Raw genomic sequence first — 13,821 nt, 5'->3', positions numbered from 1 at the left:
ACTGGCCTGAACCTGCTGCCAGTTTGCGCTCTGGGTCTTCTCCCAGTAGGCAATAGATGCTCAGGGCTTCTGGAAAGTCACACGCCACACACTGATTTCATCAAAATTACACCCAAGTTTCACTCTTTAAAGCACAACTTAAACAGCCAAACGACTAACGATTTCTTTAATTCTTCAGGTCTTTTTTTGTGCACGTGTTTAAAATACTCTGAGAGAAGAAACAGGCTGGCATTGTCTTTTGGTCTTCTGCTGGTGGCAAAGCAGATTATTCCTATCATATTCTGCAGGGGTGCTGTCAAATGCTGTTCCAGGCTATGGGCCAAAACCTACCCCCAGTCCATGTGCTCAGCTCCCACTGGCATCAATGTTATCTCCACCACGGACTGACAGCAGTAAATGGGCAGAGATGTGCTGGCTGCTCAAATAGCACGATCTATGTGCTGAATAATTCATTTTAAACTGTTGCACAGATGTCAAAATGTTATTGCTGATTTCTAGCCAGCAGAAGGGGCGGTTCTTCTCCCGATACGAGTGTGTCACTGCCTGTAATGCCAGAGAAGATCTGGGGGATGTCTCAGCAAGACAGTAAAGCCCATACATGGCATGCCTGCGAACGTACAATTAAAATGCTCGTTATAGGCCACCTTTCACTCTCCTTATTAGGATTCTCCTGTGGACGCACTCACCCGTTGCCTCCAAAAAATTTCAGAAAAGCAGGTTAAAACACTCCACAGCTACTTAGGCTTGAGTCTGTGGTCTCCAACAACCACTCTGGATTTTCTGTAAAGTTCCACAGGAAACCTCTAAGTACAAACAACTTAATCCAAACAGCCATGTTTGGATAACAAAATAAAACCCAACAAACAAAAAAACCCACCTATCTCTGCAAATGACAATAAGTAGATCAGTTCTACTGAGATTGTCAGCCTGGCCACACCAAGAGCCCCACGGTAAAAGTCAAAGATCTCCCTCCCCTCCAAAAGAAAGGAAAATAAAAGAAAGGGAGTTTTTCCTGTGTTTCCCCTTTCACTGAATCCAGAGCAGCCAATCTTTTCACCTGGGCTTAGCATTGAGATCGCCCAGGAGCTGGGTTACCCACCCACCAAACCAGCCAGGTGGACTCCAGCTGCTGATGGCCAGCAGCCACCTCCAGGAGCGAGGTGGGACTCCCGTGTGGACAAGGGCTTGGGTGGCACTACCAGAGGTGGCCGAGTGTGACGGGAGAGATGGGAGAAAAACGGGAAAGATGCAAGAAACCCAGAGGTTTAGAACTGATATTGGAGACCAGCAATCTCTGACACAAACCGAGAGAGCAGGATGTGTCAGCTAAAAAGCGCATTTTTCCAGAATCATAGATGGGCTCTTCTCATGTCAGCTGGTCAATGTGGAAACAGACCTAGGCTTAATGAGGTCTAATTTGTTTTAAATCCATAGGTTTCTTTTTAATAATTAAGAGTCCCCATCGCTCAGCAAAGCCATTCCTTACCCCTGACTACTTGCTATTAGGAATGAATTTACTGTGAAATACTGCTAAAAGGTGGAAAGCAAGTGACATAATTCAAGTTTTAATTAAAAAAAATATATATCACACAAAGCAAGAGCTGCAGAAGGAATCATAACCCAATATGCAAAAAAAAAATCCTCACTCCGACCCGGTTCCTACTCTCCCCACTTCATTCTTTTTATGCCAGCTGAATTCTTGTAATTGTTTTCTCTTACTGGATGCCCTGTGCCCAGATGGCATGTAAGGTTTTCTCTCTGCGATTCCAGGAACCAGAGAACGTGTCGGCATCATTACCGTGAACATTACACACGCTCACACGCGAGGGTCCAGGAACTACAATTAACACATTAAGAAATAATAACTGCCAAGGGAGCAACGAAAGATAAACAGCGTGGAGCTGATGTAGCAAGAATTCTGCTTGGAAAAGGGGCTGTCTCTTGGGTAACGGGCAAGGGAGAGAAATCGAAGCGCCGTGCCGCGCTGCCCATTCAGCGAAGAAATCCCCAAAACCGGTTGAACAACTGTTTATACATTAATTTCTTGAAATTTGATTTGACTAAAAGTCTTGCTGGCTTTAAACTAGATTTCAAAGGAATCCGAAGGCTGGTGTTTACAAAGAAATAATACTCGTGTCTCGTTTGAAAGTTTAAACTTGATACGGATTTTGCTATTTGAAACGACGTCTTCAAGTGCTGTGGCTTTGTTGTTTTCTTGTTCTGTTTGTCTAATAGAAGCCAGAAAAAATTATTTCTTTTATATATGAGAGCATATATATATAATATATATTATATATATATAAAAGAGAATGTATTTTATATATATATAAAATATTTATCAAAAAAACTAAAAAAAACCCTAAAAAATACTTCTTTTATTCCTGCTTATTGATAACCATTTTGATGATTGCCTTTTTTTGTTGTTGTTTTCCTTTTTTTGGTTTAAATGAAACTGAAAGTACTACACTATTTTCAAAGTTTTCCCAAGGATTTTTAACGAAAAAAAAAAAAAAAAAAAGATTCTTTAGATTCCAGAATCTTTTATTAAAGCTTCCAGTCTGAAAATATATTTTGTGTGAGCAGTGCTGCAGAAGCTGCCTAACAAAAGCCTGCAAGGGCTTGAATGCAAGGCTATGTATTTCCACCACTGTAACGATAAGAAATCATGGACCACGCCGGTCCTTTTGGATACCAGCCTTGACTTTTGCTATTGCTTTCAGCTGGGCCAGCCAAAGGCCTTAATACTTTATTTTTCACTGAGATTAGGAGCCGGAGGAACAATGGTGACACAGGCAACGCTTATGAAATACACCTCTCCCACCTTGGGGCTGCGCAGCCCCAGAAAACCCAACAAAAACAGATTATAACCTCTTTCCTTCATTCACTGGCTTCCCTGTGGGGGGAAGAAGGGAGGCAGAAGAGGCACAGATGGGAGGGTAGGATGAGCAGCCCTGCTCAAACTCACCTTTTGGGGAGGGAAGGGCTACCCCCTCTGGAGCTGGGGGGATGCCTGTCACCCATCTGGGGACTCGGGCGCAGGGTTTCTGCGGGAGGCACCATCCCTCCTCCCCGCCACGCTGCCCCCAAGCATCCCTCATCAGTCAGCTAAGACATTTCAGCAAATCACATGGCACTTTGTAAAAACATAATTGTTTTTATTTTCCAATTTTCCATGTTTTGTGTCGAGTGCTGCTGTGTTCAAGCGAAGTGAATAAAAGCATAAACAGTAAGCACCATCTGGAGAACATTCTTCCAGCACGCTGAGAAATAGCAGCCGCCTGTGCGCTACCTGCTATAAATAAATGTCATTAAAAAATGTCCAAAAAATTGTTTGTTCCTATTTGATGGAACTGCAGCCAGACAGAATTTTCCTTAACCCTGTCTTTGGGTACCTGCTATCTTCGCAACGGAAAAATAAAGATGGGGATGTTTGTTTCTCAGTCCTTTATGTTAACAGGGGTATCACTAACAGAACATCAACCCTACACGTTATTCTAATAACAGCAACAGAGGTTGCAATTTAGGAGTAACACATGAACAAGATAGTCAAAATCCAAACGCTTTTTAAACTGTATCAGGTTCACAATATGGTGATATCCTCCCTCAGCCTGCTATAGCAAGAGAACGAGTAAAATTATTCTTGCTTTAAACTGACAGTGTATCAGTTTGGAAGGAAAAAAAAAAAAAAAAAGTCAATAATTTTTTTTCAGTCTAGCACAAAGCTGCTCCAATCTCCCTCTCTGCTGACAAAATACAGACCAAGTCGGCTGTGGGGTTGCGATGAGGCTCTGTGAAGGGTCGGCGTTTGCTGTGTTTGTTTAATCACTGCAATTAGAGCTATGCAAATAATGGAATTGTTTGCTATAGTGGCCAGGCTGGAAAAAAAAAAATTAAAAAGAAATGTTTGGGTTGAGCAATTTAAGAACTATTTTTTTTCTTTTTTGGTAATATGAAGAAAAAAATAAAACTGTTTTGTTTGTTCCACTCAGAGGGCAGTGAAGCCTTGAAAGAACCCATTCAGTTTGAAATGAAAAATACATTTTCGCACTGGAACAAAGCGTTTGAGCATTTGACATTTTTCCCTTCTCTTTTTGTCAGACGAGCATGTTCAGCACCCAGAAAGGGATGCTTCAGAGAGCTTACTGGTGTTGGGGGAGGGAGGAAAGGATTTGACCAGCCCTTACCCTAACCTCAGGCACATCTCGGGTCTTTGGGCAGGGGCATTGCAGCTTTCTCCCGCGCCAGCTCTCGGCTTCCCCACTGGGATGCTCTGTTCCAGGCACCCCCAGCTTGGGCAGCCCAAGGGGGATCTTTTTCATAGAATCAATCACAGAGTGGTTAGAGTTGGAAGGGTCCTTAAAGATCACCGAGTTCCAACCCCCCTGCCATGGGCAGGGACACCTCCCACTAGAGCAGGTTGCCCAAAGCCCCATCCAGCCTGGCCTTAAACACCTCCAGGGATGGAGCATCCATAAGGGCAACCTGTTTTAGTGTCTCACTCACCATCTTCCTTCTCTACCCTGGGGCATGGGGCTGCCACGCTGCTGCCAAAGTGTGCCAGGTAGGCACAGCTATAGGAACATCTAAGTAACCTCACTGATACTGGGCCAAAGCTGCACCCCAGTTACACCCATGCCAATTTGAACCAGCAGCTAATGAGGATAATATCTGGCCCCTGGTTTTGAGAAGAGACGGTTCTGATCTCAGGAAAGTCAGTGAAAAAAATTAAAGAGCCAACAAGAACAAAAGGACTAAACCCCCAGTGCTTAGGCTGCAGAAGAAAAGGGTTGGGGAAACCCCAGGTGAAAAGTGACCCCAGTAGCCTGGATACCACAAGATGCATTCTCCTTTGGAGAGGAAACGTCTTCCCTTCTCAGCGCTTCAGGGAACACTTCATCTGGGTTTCAGGTGGGAGGGAGCTACACACATGGCTCAAGGAGGCCGAAACTGCCCCCAGACCTGGAAAATAGGGTACCCCTGCACCAAGTACTCAGGTCTGGGTGAAGCAACTGCCTGGAATCTTCCACAGCCACAACAATTTACAATTGTCTATTAAAAAACCAACAACAACCTGAAGTCAGAATGGGCCCTGGCATGGTGTGGCTCTTCCCAGGTGCGCGTGAAGTCAGGATGTGCTTTGTGGTACAGAATGGGCCAAGGTAGCTGGAGGTTGATGCAGGAGACTGCCCAAATCCTCACTGATGAACCACAGCTACCAGTGGGGAGAAGGATTTGAAGAAATGTGGGGGGAAGGGGTATTTCTTTTTTCTTAAAAAAAAGAACCCCAAACTTTCAATTATTAAATGTCATGGAGCAACAGAAACAAATCTGTCTCGTGAAACAGCATCCACAAAATTGGCTCTGGGTCCCTCGAAGGAGAGAGCGGCAGCGATTCCCAAGGCACAGGGCGCATCGCCAGCCTAGCTCCCCATCATCATTTCAGAGCAAGAGTGGAAATGATGGACATGAATCAGATTTGGTCCTTCCCTCGAGCTATAGCACTCTCTCCAAAGCCCAGAGTTGTCGTGCACTGAGTGGCTCCTCTAAAGCCTTGCTTTCAGCTGGGACTGGTCACCGTTCCCACTGGAAGCAAAGGCATCATTCCCACTGTATTTTATTTTGTGTTCTCAGAAGGACAGGACTCAGTGTGCCAGGAACTGTATGAATACGGATGAGGGCACAGTCCATTCCCTGATGAAATCATCATCTCAAACCCAGCAAGGGCAGGAAATGATAACGTGGTTATGGTTCCCATTAGCCATATTTTCCTAATATAAATATTTTAGCTACTTTTATTTACAGAGTTTACTCACACTAGTTAAACGAGATACTTTGCAAAGGGATACTTAAGCTGTCTGGAAATGAAGACCTTGGACTACTAGTTTTGTTAGGATGATTTGCTTAAATGAATAAGGTTTTCCCAGACCAGGTGCACAGGGAAGGCAGGTGGTAGGAACGTGTCTATCCATCTATGCACGCACACATGTGTGCGTGTGTGTGTGAAGGGGGGGAGGGCGTTCTTTGTTTTGTTTTTGCCTTTGGTCAAATTCAAACAATGTGCACTAACAAGAAGTAAATGTCATTTTCCTCCCATCCATCTTAATTTGGCATCCATTTTAAAGCTTACCTTTGACCTTTTAAAATGTTAATACACTTAAGCAGATATAAAAAACACAAAGCTCCTGGAAAAATTAATCACAGCCATATCACGATGCTAGTCTAAAACTGTAACATCAGTTGTTTTCCTCTTTAATTTTAAGAAACGTTTGTCTGATGCAGCAGCAGTAACTATGCTACAATTAGCTATTATTTCCTTTCCAAACAAATATCCACATTAAATGCTACAGCAAACCCCTATCAGCATAAACAGCACAACCTGCTATGAATTTGTTTTATTGAGTAACTGCCTAGAACCACAGAAAAAGTCTTGAAAAGGACCTTGAGGTCTAACCCATCCCTCTGGCCCAAGGCAGGACCAGCTGTATCCAGACCATTCCTGATAGAAAATCTTATTTAGTCTTCCTTAAATAAAACTGGAAAAAAACTGTACCAATCAAAATACACAACATAAATATGAAAATAATTCATATATCTGTGTGCTGTGTGTACAAATATGAAAATATAAAGAGACAACTCTGACCTAAATGATAACTCTCCCACCTCTGACCACTTCATACCCTTTAACCAAAGGGTTCAAAACAGGAAACTCTAATAAAAACATCTCCTTCCTTTTTAAAAATAAAAGGCTGCTAGCTTGAGAACCTCACCTCCTTGGAAGTGCAGTGGCACCTTTTCTCTAGAGAAGCGGTTTCAGAAGTACCGGGTCCCAAAATATTTGGGCCTTTATGCTTCAAAGCAAAGAGCTCTTCAGTTCCACTAGAAAGCAAGTAAGAAGCCAGAGTGTTGACCAGCCTCTCCAGTAACCAAAGCAAACCTAAGATGTCTGGAGCCTGTTCCTCATCAATAGCATCCACCTCTTCTTTTGACTTAACCATTTCAGGTGGGAGGCTGAACTAGATCCCTCAGGAACAGTTATTATACAGCTCTGTGGTTATGCACTACAAATATGGGGATCCATGGCGTGCAGCCATATGCTGCTTTCACCTTCTTCTCCATCGCATCTGAAGGCATTCAGGGCTAGCCCCATCAATTTAATAGCCCCTTTAGAAGAGAGAAAGCTATGGTGACAGCCGGAATGGATCCTAAGGCAAGTGAGGGTTTCATGGCTAAACACATATGGGGAGGACCAAGGGCTGCTACCTGAGCACCCCAAAAAAAAATATCAAAAAATCACCCAAGAACCTAAATGAAAAACCCAAACCAAAGGTAGACACATTCCTTCAAAAAGCAGGGAAATATGCAACTGCTTTCTTCCACCTACCAACATTACTTTGGTTCCAGCAGAACTGGAGCGTGGCTGAGCAGTCTTCTGCAAACTGAACACCTGCTTAGGTACAACGGTGGGGGGAGACGTGAGATACTGCGCCTGGCACCACCAGCTCCATGAGAGAACACCACCCTTGCACGTATCCTGCATGCACAATGCAGAAGAGCTGTAATGCAGAGACCAGTTTCTTCCATTGTGGAAGCTTTGTGAATCCACCCTAACTATACACAGGTCCTCCTGTAGGAAACTGGTGAGACATTATTCCATCCACGCCCTAGAGACCAGAGATGAATTCATGTCGCGGCTACAACAGCAAGGCTCTTCTGTGCATTCCTTCTTCTAGGATAACCTTGTGTGCATCTGCCTATGAATATATATATTTATTTATATCTACACACTCTCTCCAGTAGAGAGTATCCTGTGCTAAAGGGACCTTTGCTGTCACATCAGGAGATCTCCAGGGCTGCAGCCCCACGCTTCCATTGATCTTCTGGGCAGAACCCTCTGATCCAACTACCTTGCCATGGGGCTTGGGGAAAATTCTCCCCCATCATCCCATAGCCTGGAGAGCAATGCTCAGCCACGCGAGGCCTGACTTGGCACAGGGCAGTGGTCCTCTTCTCCCACCTCTCTCCAGGGCAGAGAGCTCTTTGGCCGAGAGCTGCCTCCTGATCCCCAGCCCCAGCACCAAGGCTGGAGATGAGGGCAGCTAATATTCTGATGGTGATGCCTGACTGCTCGGTTAGGAAAATCCTGATTATAAACCAAAGCACTGCCCTTCCTGTTTGCTTTGCAGTGGCCTTGTGTGCATCCAGCTCTACTGCAAGCAATCCATCACCAACAACCAGAAAGATACGTATCATACACACACAAAAATAATTCACGTTTTACTTTGTTTTCCACGTCTTCCATTCTCAGCGCCCTTCTGCATCGCCCAGTTCAATGCTCTTCAATATCTGCTCTCTAACCAAAGGACCACCTAATTATTTTTTTAAGCCAAGACCATTTTGTGCTGTACTGTCACTTAAGCTTTCAAAGACAAGCAAATTTTTGAAAAATAAATAAATAAAATGAATACGTCTCACTTTTCCGCTGCTGCCCCTGTATTTGCACGCAACAGAACGCACATGTGCCACTGTCATACTGCTTGTGACTGTGCTATTCACCATCTTCTGATATTCATGGACTATTAGTTAAATAACACTCTTCTAGCTAATTAGTTGATTCACTAAGCACAGATGAATAACTGATGAGCTACAAAAAGTTGCTATTGTCTGAGTCAGTCACCAAGTAACTAACTTGGCCCTTCAACCAGGGAGTAGTTTTCTTCTCTGAAAGGTGACAAGTAGCTCTGTAATGACTTCTATTATTTTCTCAATAAACTCAGAAAAAATAGGACATTGCAGCTAGAAAAACACAGAAAGAGAAATTAGCTGCTACTGTCATTAAGGATTCAGAGGCTGAAAAAGAACAGTTGGTGCAATGCAGCTGGAGAGGCTTTTTGGACTAAAGTGATTATTCTCTGGCCATTAACGAATTATTTTTGTTGCTGGAATGCAAGACCTGCTCTCTTCCAAATAACCTGCCTTTGCCACAAGGAGCGCACTGTCTGCTGGAGACGTTGTCCTCTCGGTCCTCCCAGTGCCCAGTGCACTTCTCCCACCTCTTTGTTTCCATGCCACAATAAAAGCAGAGCAAAAAATTAAAAGGTTGAAGGACATGCAGAGACCGGAGAAGAGATTGCTCTTCTAAACTAGCCTGACCAACTGAATTCGGAGCTAGAGGCTAGGATGTTCAGGGGGGGCGTCTGCCCTCAGTGGCCACGCTGAAGCTCAGCGAGGTGCCACGGTGAACTTCCTTTGCCTCTCCTGCCCGCCAGAGCTCACCCCCAGTCACTGGCTCAAAGTTAAGAAGATAAGAAGACATTTATGGAAATGGTCAGTCCTGGGGCTTGTTCTGAGATCTTTGCACCCACCATAGGGGAGGCAGGGGGGGTACACAAACCCAAGCCCAGCTTGCTCTTCAAGCCAACACCAGTCACCTTCCTTCTGCTCTAGTGGCTGCTCTCGAGCCACTTTAGGGTAGTGCAAGCAACACAGGGACCTGGAAGCCACTAAGCTGAAGGACACTTTTTTCTGTGGAGGGTGAAAGGGACGACAACAGACCTGTCTCAGGCTCTTTGCTTAATTCTTGAGAACATTTATCCTTGCATCTGATGCCGCGAAGAAGCATTTCCAAGCAATTACATACCCTATTAACTAGCAAAAAGAAAAGGGTACTGGAAACGGCTCAGAGGGGTCCAGTCACTCACAAAAGTCACCCAAAGCCAGCACTTGAGTGTGTGGAGCGGCAGCTGCCGCAGGGGTCCCCCAGGCCACCCACTGAACTGACACAACCCCACACATGCCACCCTGTAAGCTCACCCACCCACGCTACAGCGCTACTCTGCACGTTAACGGATAGCGTGGATGGACCTGCTTGAGGGGAAAAAAGAAAAGGGAAAGCCAGAACTAACAAGCAACATTAAATCACCCGGCAGAGCAGCTCCTCCACAGAGTGGCTTATTTACGGAGTTGCTGGGTGCCCTGGGAAGGATGTGCAATATTGCAAACCCCGGAATGGAAATTCCTGAGGAGAAGTGAGCCAGGTTAATAATGATCTGCCACCGCTTAGGACCTCTCGTACAGCCACCGCCTTTTCGAAATCTAGAGTCCGCTGGGAGGATTCAGGCCTAGGGCTTTGAAGGAAAATCAAGGAAAACTTTTTCTTCCTGAAGGCAGTCCATGAAATCCAAGCGATGCTGAAAAGTGTTTGAGTGTATTGTTATTCTGTAGATGCCGATTCTGGAGGCCTGACCCAGCCCAGCCTGATCTCAAAACAAAGCCATTCATGGCTAGCACCACAGATCACCAACCATCTCCTGCCGCTCAAAATAAAATAATAATAATAATAATAATAATAAAAAAAAGCACAAGTACCCCCATAAATCATTCATCCATCCCAGTTTCATAACGAGAATATTTGTCAGCTCCCATTTTGCTTCCCTTTCTCCAGCTGCCTGCTCTACAAAGCCACCATTTCAGCTGCCTCTGCATACAGACCACCGGGCACGCTGTGCCACAACAGCTCCTGCATCCCCATCCTCCTGCCCACGGAGAGGATGGCCACCTCTCCTCCAAACCCTTGCCGGCACTGCCAGAGACTTTTCAGGGGATTTTTTTTTTTTTTTTTAAATATATATATATATTTTTATCAGTAGCTCTGGGGCACCCATCAGATGTACTCAGCTCCTGTAACAATCACGTGATTTATGTAGAAGTAATTGGGGTTAAACTATCTGCCACATCAAACTCTTCACATTTGGCCCCATCTCTAGGACCTAGAAACATCTGAAATAAATAAAGCCATGTGTCATTTAACAGGGTCTGGGCTTAATTAGGATCATTCTGGATTTTATGGGAGAAATCTTGTACTGCCAGCTTTATGTGGCCAGTCCATCACTTGCAAGGTTATCTGCTTTTTTTTTTTTTCCCCTCTTTAGTACCTACATCAAAATATTTCTATTTCCACACAGCTTTCTTTTTTTTTTTTTCTTTTAATCCTCCAACCAGCCGGATGACAACCACTCCTTATCTTTGGCTGTCTTCCATGCTAAAATAAGAATGCTGTTGTTACGCCGAGGGAGCTGCACCCTTCCACCTCCGTTCCCTCCCGACGTGCACACAGCTGGCAGGAACGCCCGCGGTGCCATTTTCTGCCCATTTTTTCTGTGACGGTGTTGCAATTTACCCTCTAGCTACGATTTCGTGTTTCCAAATCACAGCGGGCCTCTCTCTCTCTCTCTCTCGTGCCAGGGATTTTTACAAACCTCAAGTGACAGCCGGTCTCTGTCCTGGAGAGCTGGTGATACCCAGCCCATCCTCACTGCCACCGCTTCCCTGCCCTGACCCCTCTAAGTCCAGCCGAGGGGAGGGCCAGCAGGCGGCCAAACACCGCTCCAGTGATGCTGGGCGAGTCGATTAGCGGCGGACGAACGACTGGATTAGAAGAGGGATGGGATTAGAGGTTGATGAATCGTTGCGAGGCTGCTACGTCTGTATTACTGGCTCCAGCAGCAGCATTTGAATGTCCGACTCTACCCCCTCCCCCCAGAGCAGCGAGGTACCACCTAAAATGGGCTGTTGGGTAAGGTACAGGGTTTTGAGCGAGGGTCTGAATCGACAGCTCGGCGTAGGCAAGCCCTTGGTGGGACACGGGCAAAGAAGAGGAGGAGAGCAGAGGCAGGGGAATGATTTGCCCAAAGCTACACCAGCAATTTGTGGCAGAGGCAGAAACGGGAGCCAGATTTTCTAAAAAAAAATAAATAAAAAATAAAAATATATAAAAATAAATAAAAATAAATTAAAAAAAATGAGTTCCTCACGCAGGAGATGATGAGCCAGCCGCCTTTGTTACACACCAAGGCATTTTCCCCTGTAACTCGCCCCGCTGCAGGCTGTGCGCAGCCAGCGCCAGCTTCCTGAAGTTGTGGCGTGTTGAGGGTGACCTGCTCATCACAAGTGTCACGGCTGGCTCCCTCCTCCAGCCCGCGCCTGCACCCCAACCCACGCGCCTTGTCAAAACTTAGCACTTTTTGGCAGGAAGGGAGCAGGACCCTGTAAAAACCCATCGCTGGGGCGATTCCCCGTCAGACCTGGGCAGCTCCGGCTCCTGGAGTGAGTACCTCCAGAATTTAATGTATGCTCAGAAACTCAGCATCACTCTCCAGTTAATTTGAGCAGTTCTTCCCCTCTTCAAATTTGGCTTCGATCATCTCTCAAGGTGAAAGGGATTCTGGCATCTCCAGGAGAGTTCCACTGGAGCTTCTCACAGAGACACTACAAAATTCATCAGGGATGCCAAGGATGAAATAGTGAGGGTGCATTAATTGAAGCCTGCCTGCTCTAGCAGAGCTGGGCAGGAAAACGGGCAGGCTATCAGCAGCCTCCCAGACTAGTTAGTGTAGTTACATCTGATTAATCAGGGCCACTCACAGAGTCACGAAAAGGTAGGAAAGGCTCTGCCAAATTTACATATTAAAAAAACACGGAACTGTGCTGATTCTCCATCCTGTACTACGGCCAAAACACCCCGATCGGTTGCGTATTTGTGAGGAAATTTACTTTAAATGCTAAGCCAATTTGCTTAGCGATAAATGACACGAAAAGGCTACTCAGGAAAAAAAAACAACAAAAAAAACCCCCAAGAATATTTCCTCATCGAGTTTAAACGGAAAATACCTGAAGAATTCATGGGCAACCAGATACTCTTTCCTCTTTAACAATACATCCCCATTAGACCAGATATATAGATATAGAGAGAGAGAATCCTGCGTTTTAAGCGTTATTCTGACGGAGAACGGCAGGCAAGAAAACTAACATCAACAACAGCGACTAAAACGAAGCCAAACCCATCTCAGGAAAAAAAAAAAGGGGAAAAAAAGGGGGAAAAAAAACCCCGAAGGAAGGCGAAACGACTGCCCGGCAACTCCGGCTGCGGGCTCCGGCGCATCCCCTCTCCCCGGCGCACCTCCCTCCCCCGAGGGATGCACAACTTCGGGAGCCCGACACCGGGCGCCCACCGGCCGGGCAGGAGCGGGGGGCAGCCCGGGACCCCCCCGGCCACAGGGAGGGGAGCAGGGGGGGGCCGGCGGCAGGTGACGGCAGGTGACAGCTCGCCCCTCCTGGCAACCTTGGCCGAGGGAGGCATTGCTGCCCCAACTTGGCAAAGGTAAATCTTCCTCCTCCTCCTCTTCTTCCCCCTCCTCCGGGTGACCGGCTACGCGAGGGACCCCAAATCGTCCCATCAACCGCCCATCTTGGAACCCACCCTGCGTTTCTGAACCTCCTCCTTCCACCGCGCCGTGACCCGCCCGTGGTTTGTTTTTCCCGTGGGGCAGCAGCACCCACGGTCCGGGGGGTGCGGGGGTAAGGAAGGCGGGTGTGTGTGTGTGTGTGTGTGTGTGATGCCTCGCCGCGGCACGCACCCACGGGCGTGATTTTGGAGAAGTTGCGCAGGCAGGAGGAGAAGGAAGAGGAGGAGGAGGAGGAGGAGGAGGAAAGGGGGGGATGCCTCTCCCCGCCTCGGTCCTCCGCCGCAGCCCCACCGCCGGGACAACCCGCACAAAGCCGCCGCCGCCGGGCTCTCGCTGCGCCCGCTCGGCGCCACCAGAAACAATAGTCACGGGCCCAAGCGGGGACCGCGGAACCGCCGCCGCCCTCCCGCCGCCTTACCGCAGAGCCCGGTCGCGGGTGGGAAGGCGAGCGCGGCGTTCGGGGCTTGGAGGAGGGAGGAGGAGGAGGGAGAAACCCCGCAAAACGCCACCGCGCCCGGCCAACCTGTCACCGCCCGGCGCGGCACCTACCTACCTCCGGTGGAGGGTGCGGCAGCCCCTA

General features: G+C 46.9%; 1 protein-coding gene across 2 annotated transcripts in view; it reads right to left on the bottom strand.

Annotated features, from left to right (window-relative positions):
* Nucleotides 1-13,821, bottom strand: part of RAI2 (retinoic acid induced 2) — a 45,815-nt gene extending 31,994 nt beyond the window's left edge. Inside the window, exon 1 of one of the 2 annotated variants that reach the window (XM_014960154.1) lies at nt 13,795-13,821. The gene's annotated coding sequence lies outside the window, so the exon portion shown is untranslated. Of the gene's footprint in view, nt 1-13,790 lie in introns of both variants that reach the window. The other variant, XM_014960155.1, reaches the window with a different exon arrangement.

Source organism: Calidris pugnax, unplaced genomic scaffold (assembly GCF_001431845.1).
Source record: "Calidris pugnax isolate Ruff unplaced genomic scaffold, ASM143184v1 scaffold188, whole genome shotgun sequence".
Classification (NCBI taxonomy): Eukaryota; Metazoa; Chordata; class Aves; order Charadriiformes; family Scolopacidae; genus Calidris; species Calidris pugnax.
The sequence above is the reverse complement of the archived record's forward strand: the minus strand, read 5'-3'. Positions and strand labels throughout refer to the sequence as shown.